The sequence below is a fragment of the Mastigoproctus giganteus genome, chromosome 13 (assembly GCF_048544385.1).
Source record: "Mastigoproctus giganteus isolate SK-2022 chromosome 13, ASM4854438v1, whole genome shotgun sequence".
Classification (NCBI taxonomy): Eukaryota; Metazoa; Arthropoda; class Arachnida; order Uropygi; family Thelyphonidae; genus Mastigoproctus; species Mastigoproctus giganteus.
In genome coordinates, this window is record NC_143587.1 from 87,373,096 (window position 1) to 87,396,696 (window position 23,601).

A 23,601-nucleotide genomic window follows, 5' to 3' on the forward strand; every position below is an offset into this window, starting at 1 on the left:
GTTAGTCAAAAAAAAAAAAAAAAATTATTCAGAAATCCCTGTGTTTTCTTTTGTTGGGAAATCCTCATGTTATGTTCTGTGCTATTGAACTTGTGGAAAAATCTAGATTTCATTTCCTGTAATGGCATATAAAGCATCAGGGGGAAAAAAAAACTTTACACAACACCTGTTCACCCCTCCAATAATTTGTCTAGTTCTTCCTGAATTTATTCAAACTACCTACTTCCACAACAACAGGTGGAAGTTTATTCCAACAATCTGGCTGAAGGCAACCTCCATACATCTATTCAGCAACCATCCTTCCTCAATTTGATTTTATGCCTCCTCATGTATATAGTCTCAGCAAGAAGAAGAATGCCATCACCATGAGCTTGTTCAATATTCAAAGCCTTAAATACCTCAATCAGATCACCTCATTGGTGCCTAGCCTCCAGATGCAGCAATTTGCAAAAGTGAAGCCTTTCTTGGTAAGACCATCCTTTTGTTCCCTTCACCAATCATGTTGCCCTTCTCTGCACCCATTCCAGCAGATCTACATCCTAAAATGAGGCCTCCAGACCTGTATGTAGTACTCAAGGTGTAGCCTAACCAGTGCCTTGTACAATAGGATAATCACCTGCTTATTCCCTGCTAGTAAAGTTCCTGTATATCAATGACAAAACCCCATCAGCTGTCTTGGCATCCTGTTTACATTTCTCAGAAAACCTCAAACTTTGAGTGCCCAATTACCCCTAGGTTTCTTTCATTTTACACTAGCATGAGTGTAGTACCACAAAGTTGTTAAGTTTATCTGGAATAATGCCATTAGTCTAAGGTAAGATAAATGTCATTAATTGACCTGCCAACCTTTATATCATCTGCTAAGCCTGATATACCTGATATGACACTAAGCCTGATATACCTTCATAAATATCATTAATAGGTATAGAAAACAACAATGGGCCCAGAATTGAACCCTGGGAGACTCTATTAATAACATTAGTCCAAGAAGAGAATTTAACAGATGCTCGCATAACATCTGAGATACCCCTTTGTTTTAATTATAAAAAAAAATATGTTTAGCTTTCTAACTGAATTGAAAACAGTAATATAATAATTATGATATGCCAAAATTAATTATAAAATATGGAACAAAAATGAGAGAAACCAATAATGACGTTTTCATGGAATTTTTGAAAATTTTTCTGACGAACACCACAGCTGTTGGCATTTTGCATCTCAGATAATGTGATGTCCAAGGAAATAAAAAGAAAGCACAACAGCTCTGGGACACCAAAGCTGCTGGCATTTCACAGTCTGAAGGCTGAATGATTCAGACTGAACGATTTTTCTTATTTTTTGTCAGACCGTTTGTCTCATCTTATGTTTTTGTCTCATTTTTTTTTTTTTTTTTTTTTTACTTCAACTGAACATCATACAGAAAAAAGATAAATACATAATAACAAAAAATAATATTTTAACCTTAGAATTTATCATGTAGGTTAGTGCAAATGCATCATTTTAACATAGCTATCTACCAAAGTAGTTGAATTAATTAATCATTCTACCTCGTAGCATGAGGCCTTTGCCCTTAAACACTACATCACTTAAACACTATATAACTACACACCATCAGGCATCTCTCATATTGTGAAGTTATATTCATAACTGGGTTGTCACTATTGCAATGTAATTAATTAAACTACTTTGGTAGATAGCTATGTTAAAATGATGCATTCGCACTAACCTACATGACAGTCATTCTACCTCATAGCATGAGGCCTCTGCCCTTAACCTTATAGTCCTTAGCCCTTAGAATATATAGTCACTTTATAGTCCTTAGAATTTATTCAATGCCATAATTATTGCAGTTATTATTATGAATAAAACAGCTGTGTTCCAAACAAATAAATATGTCACATATTTTAAAATTGTATCTTGTATGTCATTAAAATCTGACCACTTCATTCAAATCTGATTGCTCCTTTCTAATTAATTCTTCATTCAAATTTGATGTGTGCTCCATTCAAATTCAGCTGGTTCATCAAAATTTAACTACGTCATTCAAAGTCAGTTGGTTTATTTAGTCACCTACTTCAGTTAAAATTTACATGTTTATACTACATACTATACCAAATTAATTCAGTAATGTGCTGGGTCTAATTCAAATTAATTCTTCATTCAAGTTTGACTGCTCCATTCAAATTCAGCTGGTTCATCCAAATTGGACTACTTAATTCAAAGTTGGTCAGTTTGTTTAAAGTTGACTACTTCAGTTTAAATGTACATGTTTATGTTACATACTATATATAATTAATTCAGAATGTGCTGAGTCACAAGTTCTCTTCTCTAAGAATGCATCTTGCCATGACGAATTGAATATGAGTGTAATTAACTTTATAGCCATAACATTCAAAAATAGCAGACAGTTCATATATTCCAGTCATCAGTCAGTTTTTGGAAGAAAAAAAGGAAAGAAATAGTTTAAAGTGGAAATTTGAAATTCTTAATTCTGTCTGTTTTGTTAAAAAAAAAAAGAAGTTTCCTGATTACCATATGGTAAAATCAAAGGAGAAGCCTTTGATTTTACCATATCTCTGGTAAAAATTGTCCATCTCCGGACAATTCTCACTGGCATCTCAGATGCTATGCAAGAAGTGAACTAACAAAAAATACAGATGACACTGCTATGTTTAACCTGGTATCTATTAAACATAAAAAAAAATTGATTTCTCTAAATTCATAATGTGGTGGATGCTGCTTACTATGATCACTTTGAGATCCAGCTTAACTGACCAATGAAATTAGAATGCAGCTGTTCAGTGCTGTTTGTTGTAGAGCAGAAATATGTACATAAAAAGAAAAATCAAGCAATATAATAAAATACTTTGACTAGCCACTATTTCTTTGGAAAAGTGAATGAATAAAAATTAAACAGTCAAAATGTTTCCGGAAGGCCATACAAACCATTAAAAACACTTAATTAAGAAATTATTAAAATTAAGAATTAGAAAGGAGTTAATGCTCTACTTTAAACAGTCAAATTAGTAGAAGCACAGGTACAATATTTTCTTTCATGGAGCCATTATGGAGTAATGGCATCGACAACTGCATGAATCAACAGCAGCAATTAAACATGCAATGTGTCAGTGTTCAAGAGAATACCAGAAAGTTATATGATCACTTCCATTGCACAAGTGTACACTGCGATAAGACAAAAAAAAGTGATAATAAACCAATGCAGATTACAACAAATGCTGTTGTTTTTTCTGTATTAATATACTGATCAGGACTTGATAAAGGTGATAACATTATCTGTGATCATAATAAGCAGCATGCACTGTATATCAAAATACAACAAACAATATTGTATTATCATTTAAAGAATATTGGTATGGAAAGGTATACAGGGATGGTTAATTTTATTTCCAGATAAAAAAAAGTAGTCTGTAAGATACCACGCTAGCAGTAAAAGTTAAGCTTCATCATTTGTTTCTTCAATTAAGAAAGATGCTCATACTGTGTCTATGAGGCAACCTTTTTGTTTTAAGCTAAAATGTTTTAAATTGAAGTAATCTATTAATTATGATTTACTACACTCAAAAAATAAAGAGAAACAAACAATAATAATAATAGTTCTAATAATTTTATTTTTATTTTTCTAAAATTTTCAAGGTTACTCGTCCTTCAGACAAAAACACAAACACTCACATGGCATCTGCTAGATGCAACGTGAACATCGGTATTTTTGTCAGCTATTCGCAATTAGCTGGCAAAAACCAAAGCTCTACGACAAGGTTGGTCACCTGTCACTGGCATCTCACAGCCACCAGATGGGAATGAGAATTGCCTAGAATAGACTCTTTCGCTTGCTTGGCATCTGTTAAACACTAAACAAAAAAATTAATGTCTCAGAATTCATAGTATATCAAAGTGACAACAGAAAACACTGTATAACCAGCTAGAGAATATTGGTGGGCAAAGGTTCACAGAGGATTTGGTTTCATTTACAAATTTAAAAAAAAAACAGAAAAATTTTTAAAAGTGGAGTACTAACAGTGGAAAGTTAAGAAAGAACAAAGAAAAAAAATAAAGTAAAACGAATGAAAAAATTCAGTGATATAGGTTGAAAAATTTTAGGCAGATATTCATCAGCAAAAGAGAGAGAGAGTACCTGAAAGCCATATGTACAGAGTTTATGAAGGGGGCCAAGTGAAGCATGCACAGGTCTACTGATACTGAAACCTAGAAATTAACAGATTTACTTAACCCAGCTATACAGCACAGCATGCACCAAATGAAAAAAAAAAAAAAAAAAGTTCAATGGCTATCAGAGTGACCTACCAGGTGGTTATAAAATAAGTTTCCCTATTCAGGAGACTCTAGTGTCAAAACAGTTAGAGTTACGGTGTGAAAACCGGTGGGTATGTCATTTAGGGTATGGGGAAGCAATTTGTAGAAGAAAAAAATTAGTTTAAAGTTCTGCCACCAGGGGGAAACAGCATTGCACATATGTAAAAGTTGTAATTTATTTCAAAACATGCTGCTTATACAAATGACATCCTGTTAGATAAAAGCAGAACGGCCAACACCACCATCAATAACCATTATGGCTCTTACAAAAAAAGGAACATGCTCTTTTAGTAAAACTGTTCTACCAAAATAATAGTAACGCTAATGCAGCAGTACATGAATATTGGAAACTTAAAGGTTTGTGTAAAGGACCTTTGACGTCAGTGGGGCTTTGAAAACTAATAAAGAAATTTGAAGTGACGGGAGTTAGGTGTAATTCCAGGCAGGGAACGACCACATATAGGAACAGAGGTAGTGGATGAAGTGGCAGTTGCATTGGCCTCCAGGTCAGAATGCGAAACACTAACAGTCAGTAGTGCCAGAGGTGTGTCAAAAGACTTGAACCTTCCTTGGTCTACTGTACGTAAAGCGCTTCGAATAATTTTACGCTGATTCCTGTACAAGATTCACGTAGTGCAAGAACTAAAGTCTTGTGATCAGCAACAACGAATAGACTTTGCTCTATGATTTCTGGCTCATACGGAACTTGACAGTACATGGGCTCAAATGATCTTGTGGTCTGATGAGGCACATTTCACTCTTCATGGGGCTGTAAATGCACAAAACTGTCGAATATGGGAAACTTTTCGTCCATCTGCTGTGCATGAAAGACCACTACAAAGTCCATATGTTACAGTATGGTGTGGATTCACAGCAGAGTTTATAATCAGACCATTTTTCTTTGTAGAGTCTACACCTCATGGCCCGTAAGGTGTACGGTAACTAGTGCACAGTACTGCACTCTTCTAAGAGATCACATTATTCCCACTCTGCAAGAAAGGTCAACAAGTGAAGAACTGCTCCATTCAACATTCAAAAATGTTCACATCATTTCTAGAGACTTTCCACAATTCTGGCCAGCCTGATCAGCAGATCTCAATCCTTGTGATTTCTGGCTATGGGGATACCTGAAAGACAGAGTTTGCCATGGCGGCATACAAATACTTGTCGATTTGAAAGCAATCATTAAACAGCATGTAGCCAACAGCCCCAATGAGAGGCTAGGCAAAACTGTGTCGCACGCAGTCCTCCATTTTCAGAATGTCATCTTAAGTGAAGGAAAGCACATAGAACAATATCTGTAGATTTCTAAGTTCTGATATTAAAATCTAATCCTAAGTTAAGTATTCCATCATGTTTACAGTGCCAATTTCTCCCCTTGTGGCAGAAATTTGAACCTTCTCCCCCCTACAAACAGCTTCCTCATACCCTAAATGACATACCCACCAATTTTCACAGTGCTATCTCTAACCGTTTTGACACTAGTCTCCTGAATAGGGAAACTTATTTTATAACTAGCTTTTTATATTCAGTATATTTCTGATTTTTTCTACATGATTCCATTTTTGTTGGAATTTGAGATGTCCATAAAAAAAAATCAGATCTAAGTTTTAAGTGTTCTGCATATTCTTATGTGCTGGTTCATGTAACAATAGGCCTGTGCATATTGAGAATGCCATGTATGTGTAGTAAAAATGAACATCAGATATTGGAAAACTTACTTCTAGAGGGACAGAGATGTCTAGAAGTAGATTTTGCTTTGATTTCATTTCTTACATGTCAGTGTTTCGGTTCAATTATAATATTCTGGTGAATAACGTAATTTGGATTACAGGTTTTTGGTTGATATTTGATCAACTGTTGTTAGTGGATTTTACATTCAGCACAGCTGATCATGTAAATGGAATTCATATTTTAATCATTATGTCTTTGCCATTTCTTTAGTGCTAGTATTCAGTTAGCACAGCTTGCAATGCAAATACAAAATCACTGATATGACAAAAAATTTCTGAATGCATCAGCACTTCAATTTTGCATACAGCTATCATTATTGCACACAATACTAAACCTTTATAATAACACCAGTGTACAACATTATTGATTTCATTTGCAGATTTATTTTCAATCTGATTCACATATATTATGTGCTTGATCGTGGAAATAATTCAATCAAGCGTGGGAAACTGGTAGTCTGGCTCTCAAATTCTTTCATTTGCTTAAATTTTTTTTAAAAATAATTTTAAAAAGTGTATATTGAAAAACTTATTTTAAAACTTTTAAAAATATATTTTTACCATATAGACTTAAAAATTATTCTACAGGATATCACTGTGTTCAATTATATGCTTATAAAAATAACTACTAGTTGTTGTGATGAACTTTAATCCTGGTTTAATGTTAATTTATAAAAAAATTAATTAAAATAATAATTAAAAAATTATATATTATTTTTTCTTATATCCCCTATACTGTCAAGGTAATAACTACATTAAGAAGTTCACAATTTTAAATATTTTTTTTGCCTTTATTCCAAGTATTTCCCAAAACATAATGTGACTTTATGGCATGTGCCAGCTAAAGGATTAAGCCAATCAAGCCTCTAGGACCCCCACAGCCTTTCTTAAAAGTTTAAAATGCTTTAACTCGACTCAAGAATTAACTTGAGAACACCAGCATAATGCATATAATAGACATGCACATGCCTCACCTAACCCTTCATCTTTTCATGCATGTGCAGTCTACATGTACTCTCTAGCTGATGATGGGTTTCTGCCATGGCCAGATTTAAGGTTGTTGTGGCCCCTAAGCTATAACTTTTAAGAACCCCCCCACTAAGTAAATTTTAGATTTGATAGCATTTCATGCTCATCAAAGGGTGCATATAAAATGCTACATATATAGTAATACACATGTTTTTATTAATTGTTAAAAAAACAGCAGATATTTTTGACATTGGTAATAATAACAACAATATCAATTAAATTAATAATAACAATATCAATTAAATTAATAACAATATCAATTAAATTAATAATAAAATAAAACAAGAGACATGATTTTCATTCCTCTTTTTTTTAAATCAATTTTTTGCTTGTAACAAATAAAATTATTTTTTATTTAATGATTAATAAATAATTAATAAATGAACCCACCAACGGGTTTCACCGAGCCTCTCCATCCCAATTCCACTCTCACCTCCACGGGGTGGCCCCTGGGACCTGAACAACCTAGAGCAGTGGTTTTCAACCACATCAACATTCCAGGGGTGCCACGTAATTTGGGTTTAAGTTACTTAAACTTATTATTATTTTTTAATTTATATATTTATTTCATTATAAAAAGGTGTACAGTATCTTTTTAATTTTGTGGTGATCTATAATTGATGTTTACTTAGTACCTCTATATAAAGAATAAAGTTATATACTGTATATATATAATTTGTATTATGAAATGTAATTTTTATAATTATATTATTGTAATAAATATCGTATAACATATATATTTTTTAATATTTTATATATATATATATGGATATATACAGAGAGAATCGGATCTAAGAGGCAGAAAATTGAGTAGAGGTGCCGCAAAACAAAATAAATTACTTAGGGTGCCGTTATTAAAAAAAAAAAAAAAGGTTGAAAACCACTAACCTAGAGGAAGGTTGGGTTTCAACCCCAGCGAGAATCTAGGTCAGGTGCATACGAAAGAAGGAAGGATATGCAGGGTTATCTTCATAGCATGTTGATTCCCTTCAACATGCTAAGAAGACAGGGCTTACATATCTGGTTACCAGTAGGTAAGCTGGTAATCCAAGTTTTGGTGGCAGAGGAACCTACTACCAACAGGGAAAGCAACGGGAAACTACCCTGTAAAGTAAACATATCTCAAGAAATCCAATGATGAGCAAGCAAGAGAAGACTGAATGAACTAGAAAAGACAAAGGTGGAGACAGCTCATCAGAAGAAGTGACCAGTCACAAGACTGAATTACTATATGATGAATAAATAATTTTATTAATAACAAAAAATTATTGATTCAAATTATTTAAAATAATTTCTGTGATTTCATTATGGTGAAATCTGAAAAAATATCTTCAAATGATAAACTTCTAGGCTTGTCACTTTCCATATATAATATGCTCAAGGCAGCAGTGCATAGCACATGCTTCTTGATTAGACCGGGGTTCAAGCCCGTCACCACTAAATACGGAGGATGCGGAAAGGTCAAGGGAATGACCACTGCATATACCGGAGCAATATGGCCTTAGTTGCTAATGCTCCTAAAAAAAAAAACCAAATAACAAATAACAATATGCTCAAGGAAGAGAGTTTGTTTTAGAGCATGATTGTACGACAATCATTTTTTCCCCTTTTAAGCCTGTTAAATGATCTTTCTCCAGAGAAATTAGTTATAATCAAGATAAGAAAAATTTGAAATATAGTTTCAACATTTGGAAAAATGTGACTGTATTTTGTCTTGAATTATATAATTTATATTGTATAAATTTTGATAATTAAACTATTTGTTTGAGAATAATTTTTCTTTATATACAGATGAAAATGTTTTATATCTTTGTATAAGTCATCATCTGTCTTTGAGGTAATTATTTACTAAAATTATAACATTTTCTCTAAGCTTTCCATCTGTCTGGTCAAAATTTAATAAAAATTAACATTTTTGAGAAATATTCTTATATAATTCAGCTATTCTTTGTAAATTACTTTCTAAAGAATCCATGATAGGACTGAAAGCTTTTATCCTAAATTTATCTCTTACAGAAAGATCATCAATATCAGATGCATTTCCACCATTAATCTGAACTTTTATAGATCTTCTTTTCTTTGCACTCTTATAATCTATGTTATCTGGTAATTTTTCTTTTGCATTTTGTTCAAATTCATCGAAACTATTTCTGGTTTCTTTTATGAAATCTGATAAATATGCATACAGTTTTGAACATGTACTTAATGATGTTTAAGGGTCTTGTAATATTTTGCTGGTTTTCTGAAACTGTTCCAATACATAATTCTATAATACAAACAAACATAAATTCAAGTTCTATTTTTTTTTCTAAAATTTTTTGCTGCATACCCTTATATTTTCCAGACATGTTGGCTGCGTTATCATAGGACTGTCCTCGACATTTGCTAAAATCAATGTTACATTCATTTATAATATAATCAAGTATCAAATTGGCTAATTTTTTTCCAGAATGATTTTCTATTGGAATGAATGTTAAAAATCATTCAACAGGATGACCATCATGTGGACATACATATCTTACAATAACAGTTAATTGATCAATACGTGACAGATCAGGTTTAGAATCAACAGACAAACTAAAATAACCAGCGTCTTTTAAATCTTCAAAAATAGATTTTCTTACTTTTTTAGCCATTAAATCAATAATTTTATTGCACATTGTTTTAGATAAATATGATGGCTATCCAGACCCAGAAAAAATGGCAATTCCTCATTCTGCCAAAGTAGATACATCTGCAACAATACATTGAAGCACAGAGGCGCATTATGGCCAAAGTAGCCTATGCGCCATCAAACCTCCATATCAACAACATTGAAGCACCTTCCTTCAATATTTTTGTTATTTTATAATTTGTTTATCTAATTTTGAATCTAAAGTGTTGTTGGTATTTGTCTTAATGATCAAACTAGGATTAAGGATTAGTTAGAATCTAAAGTGGACCCACCTTTTCTTGATAAATATGCGAGCAAAATTGCTCTGTGATCAGTTGAATTCTTGTCTTGTGTAATTAAAACGGGGTTTTGCCAATCCTTAAAGCCATCATTGGCTAAAGAACAACTTGAATTTGAAAAAAGCTTGCATACAAAACAGTAGACACATCCAGTTGATGGAGAATATATATGTGGCATATTATATACTAGCCACTCTCGACTGTACTTTTCACCATTAACTTTTGTGGAGTGAAAGCGTCCTTGGTAGCAATTCCTTACGTGATTTTTAAATATCTGTTTTGATTTTTCAAATGAATCCTTCCACTGTTGACAGTAAACAGGGCCTTTTTGAACCCAAAACGAGATTTCATTCTTAGTTAAAGTACTCCACAGACCCACATCATTGTATTTTATTTTGTATAGATATTTTGTTGATTCTTTTCTGTATCATAGTCTGAAATATCAAAATCAATTGTTGCCTTAAAAATATCCATAGGAACAGTTTCTGTTTACAGTCTGCAACATCAGGATTAGATGTAATTGCACTAGAAATATCTATAGGAATAGTTGGTATTGATATATCAGGTAAATCCTCAATAGATGAATCTTCGTTTATTTGTGTTACTTTAAAGATAATTATTTCATTAAATAATATTGTTGCAATAATATGCATATTATTGTTAAACTATTCTCAAAGTCTTGCCCACTTTAACAAGATCGCACATACATATTAACAAACAACACTGAAAACAAACTATCTGCCAAAAGATTAGCTACCCGGTTTTGCCCCACTTTCTCCTATAAGTAAGTAAACAATCACCGATTTGACATTTACCATTTGCACATTCATAATTTATGGATTCCAAAAATAAGTGCACATTGTAAAAACAACCAAAAGTATATTGCAATAAACTTTTTTACGACAAGTAAAAACAGAAAAGTCTATTATAATAACAACAATAATTTTAATCTTTTTGTATACTGATATTCATTATTTATAAATTATTAATTTTTTTATTATTTTTTCTATACTGACACAGAGGCTCCTTGTAATGTGAAGACAAGCTGTAGCTTGTCTAGCTTATGCATAAATCCCACCCTGGTTTCTGCCTAGAATTTTTTAGTCCAAATTACTGTTTTGTTTTGTTTTTTCCCCTGTGTCATTTTCTTTCTTAAAATATGCCAAATAAAATGTGCACATTTTAGGCTATTATAATTTAATATTAGCTTCTTTATCCAGTTTTAATTGATTTTATTTAAATGTCATTTTTCATGAGTAGACTTATAAAAAGGTGAGTTCTCTAAATTTTATAAACTGACATTGAAATTTAATTTATTAAGCAATTAATGCATATCATAGTAGTGCAACTGGGAAAATTATAAATATTTTCAAGAAATGTAATAAATTGATTTTTAAAATTATTTGTTCATTTATATATTAAAAAAAAACTGTTCTGACCAGAAAAATGTGGTATTGTATACTGCATTAATTAATGCTACTTGCAAAAATAAAGATTGAAATTGAAAGATAAATCTTTATTAGAAGAAATACAAAATAAAAAATATGAAAAATACTACAATATGTTTATTCACCTACTAAAGAGAACAAAATCAGAAAATTTACATTGAAAGACTTCCCAGCAAAGACCCAATTTCAAACCAAAAATAGACTAACATTTTATTTGACAGATAATCTGAATTCCATTCTGCACTTCCTGACAAGACTAAAAGGCATAATGTTTACTGACAAAATTTCAGATTCGTACTTCAAAATTCCATCGATTCCACAAACATTTCTGGCCAATTTTGTGCCAACTATGTTTTATTGCAAAAATCCATCTAAAGAACTATGAATTGTTTCTGAACTTCTCCACATGAATGAAATTTCATAAAATCCAAATACAAGAATTCCTTACTTAGTGAAACACATATGTAATGCAAAAATGCATTTAATAACCATGAATTTTCTCATAAAAAAAATGCAGATGCTGCTGGAAAATTGTCTCAAGCTAAACTTTCATGATATGTTTTGCATTTTATTTGCAAAAAAAAAATTTTTTTAATTTTGTAGTGAATATGTTTGCATGATGTCAAACAACCCACCCTCCATTTAAACATTAAAATTTCTATTAAAATTGTCATTGCAAATTTGAATATGTAACCGAATCTTTTAAATTTAGATCTGCATCAATTATAAAATTAAAGCTGTAATATATCCATGTTGTTATATAAAACATACTGCATGTTCAACTGTGTAACATTTTCCTGCAGAGGTTTTTTTTTTTTTTTGGATGACACAAATGCCATTTCTTAAAAATATTATTTGTTCTTATTATCTAATATAATATTGGAATAAGACTGTTTCTTGTTTTTAAAAGGCATTATTTTAAATTATTTCTTGTCTTTTCTCCCCAAAAACATTGAATGCAATGTAACATCACACTCTCACTCACGTGACATTGTTTTTCCCATGCTTACAGAAAAGTTAAATATTCTGTATATATTAAGTATGACTTTGGAGGATAGCACTTATTATTCTTTTTTTTCTCTTTTTACACAACTCTTTGAAGATCGCAAGGAAGTTCATGGATGTGTGTGTGTGTGAGAGAGAGAGAGAGAGAGAGAGAGAGAGAGAGAGAGAGAGAGAGAGAGAGAGAGAGAGAGAGAGAGAGAGAGAGAGAGAGATTCCCTTTGCACATTGCTCTTATCACTTTCAACTGTTATTCAACAAGGTTTTTTGAGTCATTGCAAGTAATTTATTTTATTTTTAATTGGCTAATGTTGCTCTAGAGCACTCTGTAAAACCAAAAAGCAAGTGAATACAATGTGAATAAGAAATTAATAACCTTAATATCAATTGTGACAGTCTGAGAACATTACACAGAAATTAGTCACAATCAGGTATGAATATCTGAAATTAAGTGGTTATGTCATTATGCTTTGTAAACTTATAGACAGCTAGCAACAACTTACTTCATATATCCTGTGACTAAAGGACAGAAAAGATTTGATTTATATATGCCCACAATATTTTGGGGAAATGTTTGTTTTGTTATTTGGTTTTTAGGAGCATTAGCAACTAAAGCCATATTGCTCCGGGGATATGTGGTGGTCACGGGCTCAAACCCTGGTCTAATCAAGAAGCGTGTGCTACGCACTGCTGCTGCTCCTGCCCACCTGGCTACAGAGGCGCCATTTTTGGGGAAAGGACAATTATGGTTAGCCACATATCATACCACGTGCATATACGTAATGCCCAAAAAAACCAAACTGCTCCTCCCAAGAAAGCTGTTTGTTTGTTTATTTGGTTTTTAGGAGCATTAGCAACTAAGGCCATATTGCTCCGGGATATGCGGTGGTCATTCCCTGACCTTTCCACATACTCCGTATTTGGTGGTGACGGGCTTGAACCGCGGTCTAATCAAGAAGCGTGTGCTACGCACTGCCGCTCCTTCCCACCTGGCTACGGAGGCACTCCCAAGAAAGCGGTTAGTTGTTGACTGCCCAAAGACCGATTGGCAACATGTGCTTTTGTTATGTGGAAAGAGTTCCTAAACACATAATGACAAAAATTACAGAAAATGAAAGCAATATGAATGGAGAAGTATTATACAGTAAACCTTAATTATAAATACAGTAGAATCCCAATTATTCAAAACATTTGGGCCCAAAGGTATTTCAGATATGTGATTTTAAATGTAGTTTATCTATAGTACTGATTAGGTAAGCAGGAAAAAAAAATTCATGAGAGAAAATTATCGTAATTTTCATTTATTATTTACACACTTTTTTATTTATTATTTACATTATATATTATTATTTACATTATATACTGTTACACTTTCTTTTATACAGCTTTAAAATAATTGCTGATGCTTATGTTTTAGCTAAAAATTTTAGCTAAATTTTTATATTAAGCCTTTAATCTTAAATTTTTTTAGCCTTTAATTTTAGTTAATAATTTTAAGTATTAGCTAATAATTTTTAGTTAGGTAAAAATTTTATTTTTCAAACATTGATTGGTTTGAATTCAATATTTTTTTTTAGGTTATTGTTATTTGGTTTTTACGAGCATTAGCAACTAAGGCCATATTGCTCCGGGATACACGGTGGTCATTCCATGACCTTTCCACATCCTCTGTATTTGGTGGTCACAGGCTTGAACCCCGGTCGAATCAAGAAGCGTGTGCTATGCACTGCTGCTCCTGCCCACGGAGGCGCTTTTTTTTTTTTTTTTAGGATTCTGACCATCTAAAGGGCACAACTAGTGCCCAGTTGTGCCTTTAGATGGGCAGCAACAAACCAACAACTTTAATAGCTGTTGGTTTCTGTGGTGTACAGTGATCACACAATGCCCCCCAATTTCATTTTCAATTTCTGATTCGAATTAATAGTAGTAGTAGTAGGGGCATGTGATGCAAGAAAGCAAGCTTATGTAGCATCAGCCAGAAACAAAAAAAAAAAAACATTTCACACATCCATTCCCTCTAAAAGTTTGTCCAGTTCCTCGTTCAATTTCCATCTGTCATTGTGGGAGCTATCAACTCCCACAATGACAGATGGAAGTTTGTTCCAGCTAGTTAGTTAAGTTAGTTATTTGGTTTTTAGGAGCATTAGCATTAGACCCCGGTCTAATCAAGAAGCGTGTGCTATGCACTGTTGCTCCTTCCCACCTGGCTACGGAGGCGCCGTTTGTTCCAGCAATCAACTACTAATATTTAAAGATTTTGTCATCTGTTAAAGTGTGATAACCTGAATCATTTAAATCTTCATCCTACCACATTTCTTTAGTCATACAAATTGACTATTACGTAAGTTTTTATTTAATAGTAATTTGCATAATTGTGAATATGCAATCTTTGTTTTGTTTTTTTCAATGAAAAATTTTATACATCACCACAAGAAATGACATGGACAAAATTTACTCTTCTTTGATTCATTGAAAATGCTTTATATGAGTGGAATCATGATTTTATTATATTCATGTGATAGTTTTGTTTCTTAGAATTAAATATTAAATATCAATTTCTTTGACTGAAATTGGGGAAAAAAATTTACAGTTAATTTAAATTTTGGATAAATTTTTAAATTTTGGGTGAGAAATGGCAGTTGAAATTTAACACTGACAAATGCAGGGTACTGACTATGGGTAGCAGTATTCCCAGATTAAAGTACAAACTGTGGTACATTAATCTGGAATACTACTATACTCAGGATAGTGGAAAACGAAAAAGACCTGTGGGCAATTGTGCAATCAGATATGAAGTTTTCTGAGCAGTTGAGACAGGCTGCCAGGACATCTCATGGGGGTTTTGTCAATAATATACAACTTTGCTAGCAGGAAAAAGTAGGTGATTATCCCATTGTACAAGGCAATGATTAGGCTGCATCTTAAGTACTGCATACAGGTCTGGAGGGCTCATTGTGGGGGAGGATACAGAGAAGGGCAACAACAAGATTGGTGAGGGTTGTTGTTGTTATTTGGTTTTAGGAGCATTAGCAACTAAGGGCATATTGCTCGGGGATATGCAGTGGTCATTCCCTGACCTTTCCACATCCTCCGTATTTGGTGGTCACTGGCTCGAACCCCGGTCTAATCAAGAAGCATGTGCTATGCACTGCTGCTCCTGCCAACCTGGCTACGGAGGTGCCATTGGTGAGGGGAACAAAAGGGTGGTCTTACCATAAAGGCTTTGATTCTGCAAATTACAGTTGCTGGAGACTAGGTACTTGAAAGGTGATCTGATTGAGGTGTTTCCCTAAGCTCAATCAGACTGAGCTTAAATCAATGGACTGAGCAAGCTCAATGCTGATGGCATTCTTCCTCCCTCTCTCTCTCTCTCTCTCAGACTACACACATGATGGGGCATAAAATCAAATTGAGGAAGGATGGTTGCTTGATGTGAGGAAGTTTGTCTTCAGCCAGCAGGTGGTTGATTGTTGGAAAAAACTTTCATCTGCTGTTGTAGAAGTGGGTAGTTTGAATAAATTCAAGGAAGAATTAGACAAATTACTGGGGGGGGATAGACAGCTGATGTGGGAAGTTTACTTTCTTGCATCATTTGCCACTGCAAATTCAGACTGCCTATTTTGTTTTATATATGTATTTTTTATGAAAAACAGAGAAGTTTCTCAAATGAGAAACTTAAATTTAAATAACAATAATTTACTTCTTTTTATTTTACAAAGCAAAATAATAATTTTGCTTTGTAAGAGTAAAACAATTAAAAATTAAATGCATTGGCACTGCAATTGGATGTGGAATTGCACTTGCACATCCTGCTGAAATTTTAAAGCAATAATGGCAAAATCGAGTACCTTTTTTTTTATTTAATCTTCCACTACCATACAATTAATGGATTAGATCAGAGAATCATACTGAGCTGTTAACATTTGTAGGGAAAAAAACCTGAAATGTTTGGATTTTTTTTAAAGAGGAGAAAACATTGTGGCCAATATTGAAAATTATAACATAAGCAATTAAACAATTATGATGTTCATATTCATTTAATGGAATAAAAATGAAGAAGACAGGGCCCAATTTCACATGGTGATGAAAGAAGAAATAGCAACAGTAGTTCAAAGGGCAAAAGTTTTAACTGAAGCAAGTAATAAAGAAAAAGAAGAATAAAAGTTGCCTTTTATACTTTTACAGTCTAAGAAATATGATCAATAATAATATGAAACAATACAATACAATAACAACAGGACCTTTACTCAACAGAAAATTTCCAATTTTTTTGTATTTTTCAAAAAAAAAAAAAAAAAAATTGGAAATTTTTTCCCCAATTTTTATAGAACCACTATAAAAATTGGAAAATTTTTATAGTGGTTCCACTCACTAGTGTCACAAGTTATTTATTTTTTATCTTTCAATTTTCACTTACTAACAGCAAAGGTAATGCCTGGATGCAAGTGTTATAAAATGTCACGAAAAGCAAATGTATAAAATTGTGGTCTAGTATTTTTAAAAATTAATTAAAAATATGTTTTAAATACAAAAAAAAAAAAAAAAAAGGATCCTTCATAGCTGTATTCATAATAGATTCAAATAAAGATCACTTCAAAAAGGGAACAATTTGGAATAACTGAATGCTATTATTCCTAGCATAACACTGGTGTAAAAGTCTGCCATCATGCTTGCTAACGTTGTACTTTTAACATGCCTGGTAAAGGGTTAAACTTTTGATTTCTACAATACAAGCCCAACCATCTGCTTAGGGATTATTATTTTTTTAAAATTTTGATTCAAGATCATTATTAAAGTTTAACTATTTGTTTTTATTTAATTATTTCCTTGTGTAAGAAAATATTATAACAGTTGTATGACATGAATAAAAATTCCATTATAGACTTTATATAGAGTTCTCAAATTCTGTAGAGCCCATTTTCTTCTACAGACGATAAGCAAAATGATAATGTAACCCTTTCAATATAAAATACTGTACATCACTGCCTTAAGAGATAGAAAAAGAAATTAAATTACAAGTGCTTGGGGTATCATACATAGTGATACCCCAAGCAGGGACGGATTAAGGATGAAATAGGCCCCTGGCCATATTTAAATTTGAGGCCCCTTTAATAAATATAAATATATATATTACATATACATATAAATACAAATACTACAACATAGGTTTTTACATTTACATTGTGAATAATAATTCCTTGATAAAAATGTAAAATAAGAGGTCAAAAATGTTTTATGTTTTTTGACTTGAAAAATAAAGTAATAATAAAAACAATTTTAATAGAAACTTTTAACTAGATCGTATGTATAGCTTAGCTTAATTAGAAACTTTTAACTTATTTATTGTATAATAAAAAGATATAAGAATAAAATTTAAACACTTAACAAGTTAAGTTTGAGTATATATTTATACTACATATTTTCTTGGTTTATTATTATTATTATTAGAAATTTTTATCAATACTTTAGAACATATTTACACTGAAAATGAGGTCCCTCTTCGCGTGAGGCCTCTGGCCATGGCCAGTTTGGCCACAGCTTTAATGCGGCCCTGACCCCAAGCACTTTTATCATGTTTTGTAGAATCTCATATCTGGCATCTTCAGGGTCATAGCATGTTCTGGATAGGACTAATCTGTTATTTTTATTAGGTAATAAATCACTCTGATCGCTATAATCTTCACAGAACAATCAATAGTAGCATTAATCTAAAATGTTAACCTCTACTGCTGGATTGGTCAAATGGGTAAGTATTTACCTAAGAAATAAAAGTCACAGTTCTGAATGCTGCCCCCAGTATAGGTGTTGTGTTTGTTAAATATTTTTTAATATGAGGTATAAAGAGCATGATATGATTTCAGTGATCAAATCGCCTTAAAAATCAAATACATACTACTGTAATATTAAGTACTATATTATGAACTAGCATTGAATGTCTCACGAAATGAATGATTTTATACATTGCTGAAACATAGTAACAGCGACATATAGTTTAGGAAATACGTAAAGCAGAAAGAAATTGGCATTAGAAATTATTAATGGTGCATTATGCTTTTTTTTTTTTTGAAAGTCTGGCCATCCTATTTTCCCCCTGCCCTTGTATAGTCAACCCTCAGAAAAATATTCAAAAATTTCTGGATTTTGAGGTGAATTTGATAGTCCCTTCACATATATAAATAATTTTTCATTAGACAATCAAATGACAGTTTGTTACAAAAAGTTAAAAAGTCATTAAGTGAATAAAATAGTGAATCATATACAGGGTGTTTCAGTTAAACGTTTCAGAACTTCTAAGAGGGGTAGGGTACATCCTGACAACTCGAAATCATATAGCAATGTGGGGTCTGAAATGCTTTCCTGAAGCGGTGTTGTACACAGAAGCACCATAAAAAGAAAAGAGACCGTAAGTGAGAAATCGTTTTAATAATACATGAAAAGAAGCAAAAGGTACATGGATTAAAGTAAGTGTTCGAAGTTTCTTCAACCTCGTATTGCTTTCGCACAGTGGTACCTTGGAAAATGTGCTACAAATCCCCTTTTTCCTGCTGAAGTGTTGTTTTCCGATGAGGCATCCTTCACAAGGGAAGGAATTTTCAACACGCATAACGACCATATCTGGGCGGTCGAGAACCCGCATGCAATATGACGTCGTGCAGCACAGATTCAATTTTCGGTCAATGTATGGGCCGGTATTATGGGAGATCACCTCATCGGACCTTACCTGTTACCGTGTCGTCTAACCGGACCTATCTACTTGATCTTTCTGCAGCAAGTATTGCCACAACTTTTGAGAGATGAACAGATTTCTGCATCGACGCAACAGACAATGTGGTTCCAACACGATGGAGCCCCTCCCCATTATAGCGGAGATGTTCGTAACTACCTGGATGTCACATTTGGTCAACAGTGGATCGGACGTGGTAGTCCCGTGCGTTGGCCTGCTTGGTCACCCGACCTATCATGTCTTGATTTTTATTTCTGGGGTCATATGAAATCGCTAGTTTATGACACCCCTGTTGACAATGCTGAGGAGCTGGTTGCAAGAATCACAGTAGCTGCCGAAGAAATTCGAAATTCGCCTGGAGTATTCCAGAATGTTCGGATGTCCATGCGTCGGAGATGTGAGGCGTGCATTGTAGCCTGGAAGAAACTTCGAACACTTACTTTAATCCATGTACCTTTTGCTTCTTTTCATGTATTATTAAAACGATTTCTCACTTACGGTCTCTTTTCTTTATGGTGCTTCTGTGTACAACACCGCTTCAGGAAAGCATTTCCGACCACACATTGCTATATGATTTCGAGTTGTCAGGATGTACCCTACCCCTCTTAGAAGTTCTGAAACGTTTAACTGAAACACCCTGTAGAATGATAGTGAATGGCATTATTAGCTACTTTAGTTTTGTACTGAGAAATGTTTTATATCAGCAGGGCCTCATATGCCTACTGCAAGGTTAATGTTATTGTTGGGTTTGTTGGTGCATCAGCAACTGAGGCTATAATGCATTGATTTCTGACTTACGAGTCAGAAATCGTATATCTTTCTTGTTACTGCAAGGTTAAAGAAACTTATCAGCACCCAATCTGATTTTTAAATTATAGCCTTTTGTTTGCTACTATGTTACTACCACTTATTCAATAGCAAAATATTGACCACATTGGTCAATACAACAGGGAAGCAGTACTGATATCACTTCATTTTAAATCATTTTACCCATTACTAATACTGACTGATATAATGACTATTCTTAAGAAAACAGATGCTGCTTTCACTGCACTGTTTTGTTTTTCACTCTTGAGTATGTCTGTTTAGCTATTTATCTGTTTATGAAAAACTGTAATCCCTCCAGTGGAAAATCTGTTAACTTATTCCAGAAAATATTCATAACCAGATAAAGCCACTAATACCCATTACTGGAGAAAATCCAACAAGTTTATGATGCAAATCCAATTGATAATTCAAAGAACTTTATCAATGACTTTTCATCTAAGAAATTAGGTCTAATCTCATGAACTCTTCTAATAATGAATAAATTAATCTCTGGAAAAGTTGTATAATTTTGCTGGGAAAACACTTTTTCACACCAGAACAGATAAAATTAGCTTCAGAACATGTACAATTTACGTACATAATATATACAAGCGACATCATGAATTTAAAGCTGCATCTGATGATATTATAACAAAAAAATAATAATAAATAAATAAATAAAAATATTTCGATTAATCCTGAAACAGGTATACTCATTTCTGCATTCACAAAAAATAAATCTAAAAATTAAAATACTTATGAGTGATGGCCATGTCAAAACAGTATTCCTTCAACACTTTTGGCCTTTGATTTGATCTAGCAAAGAAACTGGACAAGATCTGATTTTATACAAGTAGAAATGTGCTGAGTTCAAAATACACCAATGCACTCTTTTCTTGGATTTGTCAACTTTATTAAATTTTTAATTAAAAATTAAAATAAAGAGCAAACATTTGACTGTTTCTAATTGCTTTATTTTTGATTTCTTCAAAGATATACTGACCAGTGTACTTTTTACACCTGGCAGCCACTTGTATAACACCTTGTTTCCCAGAGGAGGGGGGGAGGAAAGATGGCTGTTACAGATGGTACACTATTATCAAAATTTTGAAAAAGAAAAACATTATTCATAATCCTATTGGATTTGGAGGAAGGGAGAAATCTGAATTATAGAATATGTGAATATTTTCAGTAGTTCACAAGTTGTAGTAGTTCATAAAATAAGCAAAGTTATTCAAAACCCACCAAGATGTATTAATTTTGATGGTGTTAGAGCACAAATATTAAGAAAATAAAAAAAAATATTATGACGTTTATGTTTAAAACAAAATGGAATACAAAGTGTCCAGAAAAACACAACACAATTTTTTTCTCTTTCAAGTTTCACTCACTAACAGCAAAGGTAATACCTGCCCAATAAATATTAATAATTATAAATTTAATCAGATATACCAGTCTCTCTGCAGTGGGTTGATAATGGCTGCACTTTACCTTTTACCAGTCTCTCCCCAATTGTATTTTATGAAGATCAGAATATTGAGTAAAGGTTCCATTATTTCATAATGGTTTGTTATTTATTATTATTAGCCATGTGGTTCAAGGAGGCTTATGCTGCACCAGCCAAAAAAAAAAATTTCTGAATTACCCCGAGAAAGAGAGAAAAGTAGAAGGGAATCACCAAGAATGGAAGAATGATGATATCCAGCTCAGGACCCTGGGTGTGCCAAGCCCATACTCACCAGATGTGAGCTCCTGGTAGATCATACAAATATTTTTAAAGTGCTCCTCATCAGAAGTAGCAACTCTTTTTTAATCTCTTTTTAATTCACTTTCCCTTCACCTACATATTTCTCCCCTCAAAATGCTGTTGCTATTTCATCTCCTAACCACGTTCTTAGATTGCCCCAATTTAATATCCTTTTTTCCACTGTTGTGCAACACATTTTGAAAATATTTATCTTTGATTCCATCTAAATAAATAAGAACATCAACATTTAATAGCATTTTCCATACACTTACTACTGTACTGGGCTCTACTTCATTCCCACTTTCAACCCACTTATAAAGCAGTTCATTTTATAATTTTTAATATTGGCTACTTGTTTCCTCCTCATATGCAACTATAAACATTTATACTGAAGGAAATAATTATGCATTTATAGCTATGCATGACTACTGATTCACAGATTGGATGAGAGCTGCAGTACTGGAAGGTAAGAAAAGCACTTGATATTGATATCGTCACGATAAAATTTCTTTGAAAGGCTGTGCATGCCATTATCTAACAATAAAAATGTCAATGCTTTCATCTGCATTTTATTTTTCTTCTGAATGATTTTATTTCTTTTAAAATATGACAGCAAAACCATTCCAAACATATTTTGAAAATATATCATTAAATTCTTGTTTAGAAAAAAATCTCAGTTCTGCTTAAATAAGAAGCATATAAAAAATATGCAGTCCAAGTTACGGAGGATCCAAATTAGCAAGATTAGTGTAGTGTTGAAACAAGAGATGGAAAATTCCAAAGTACACAATTTTAAATTTTTTCTAGACCTCCCAAGGTCTAGAAAAAAAACACAAAGCCCACAACTACACCACTTGTGAAACTTTGATACACTCAATCCAGGTATAAAGCTATCATACTTGCCTAATGATATATTATCATTAACAGGTATAAATCTGTCAAACTGCCTAATGACAAGATAACATTAACCATTAAGTCTTCAAATATGGGGTTTATCAAGTTCTGTTTATGAGAACTTTCTTACCAGTACCATTAGCTCACATAATTTCCTTATAGTATATGAGAACCAAAGTGCTCAAATAATGAAATATTTCTAATTCATAAAACACATCATTTTATCATTGTCATGATGAAAATAAATAAACAAATCAAATCATTTTTTAAATATGGCTGATGAAAAATTAAAACCTTTTCAGGAAACAATGCTTTCCCTTACATGGCAACAACCCTGATATAAACTGCTATTTCTATCAGTACAACAAAACTAAAAATCTCTTAGCTATATATATTTCTATATAGTTCACTATTGATTATTTTATGAAAATCAACATGCTCCCGAAAGCAGCAGAAAAATAAGTCCGTTTTCTGCAGCAAAACTTCAATTTACCCAGTTAAAAATTTTAACTTGAAAAATGTCTATTAATAACACGTTAACTATCTATTATTACAAGCAAAACAGACTGAATTCTTAATTTATCAATACCTAAATTTAATTATCAAATTCTTTGCATAAGACTATTATTCATTCCCAATGACAGACGTTTGTTTCCGAAAAAAAAAAAAAGTGTCTTATGACCTAGTGAACTTTTATAAAAATTAATAATATATCAACACAAAATCACGTTTATCGAGAAAATATTGCTACTTAAAACATTCTAATATCGTCACGGTGGTTGATGGCAGCGTGAAATCGGTAAAGTAAAAATATCTAGACCAACACCTCCAAGTAATATCTAATTTCGGTAAGGACAGCAAGTGATGTTGCATTTTTTTTATTCAACATCCGATGAAATTTTTCAAATAATATTCAATATCACTCATATATCC

At 32.6% G+C, this 23,601-nt stretch overlaps 1 protein-coding gene across 1 annotated transcript in view; it reads right to left on the minus strand.

Moving 5' to 3' along the window:
* LOC150076245 (ataxin-7-like) overlaps nt 1-23,601 on the minus strand; it is a 227,347-nt gene that overhangs the window by 203,256 nt on the left and 490 nt on the right. The window lies entirely within an intron of this gene.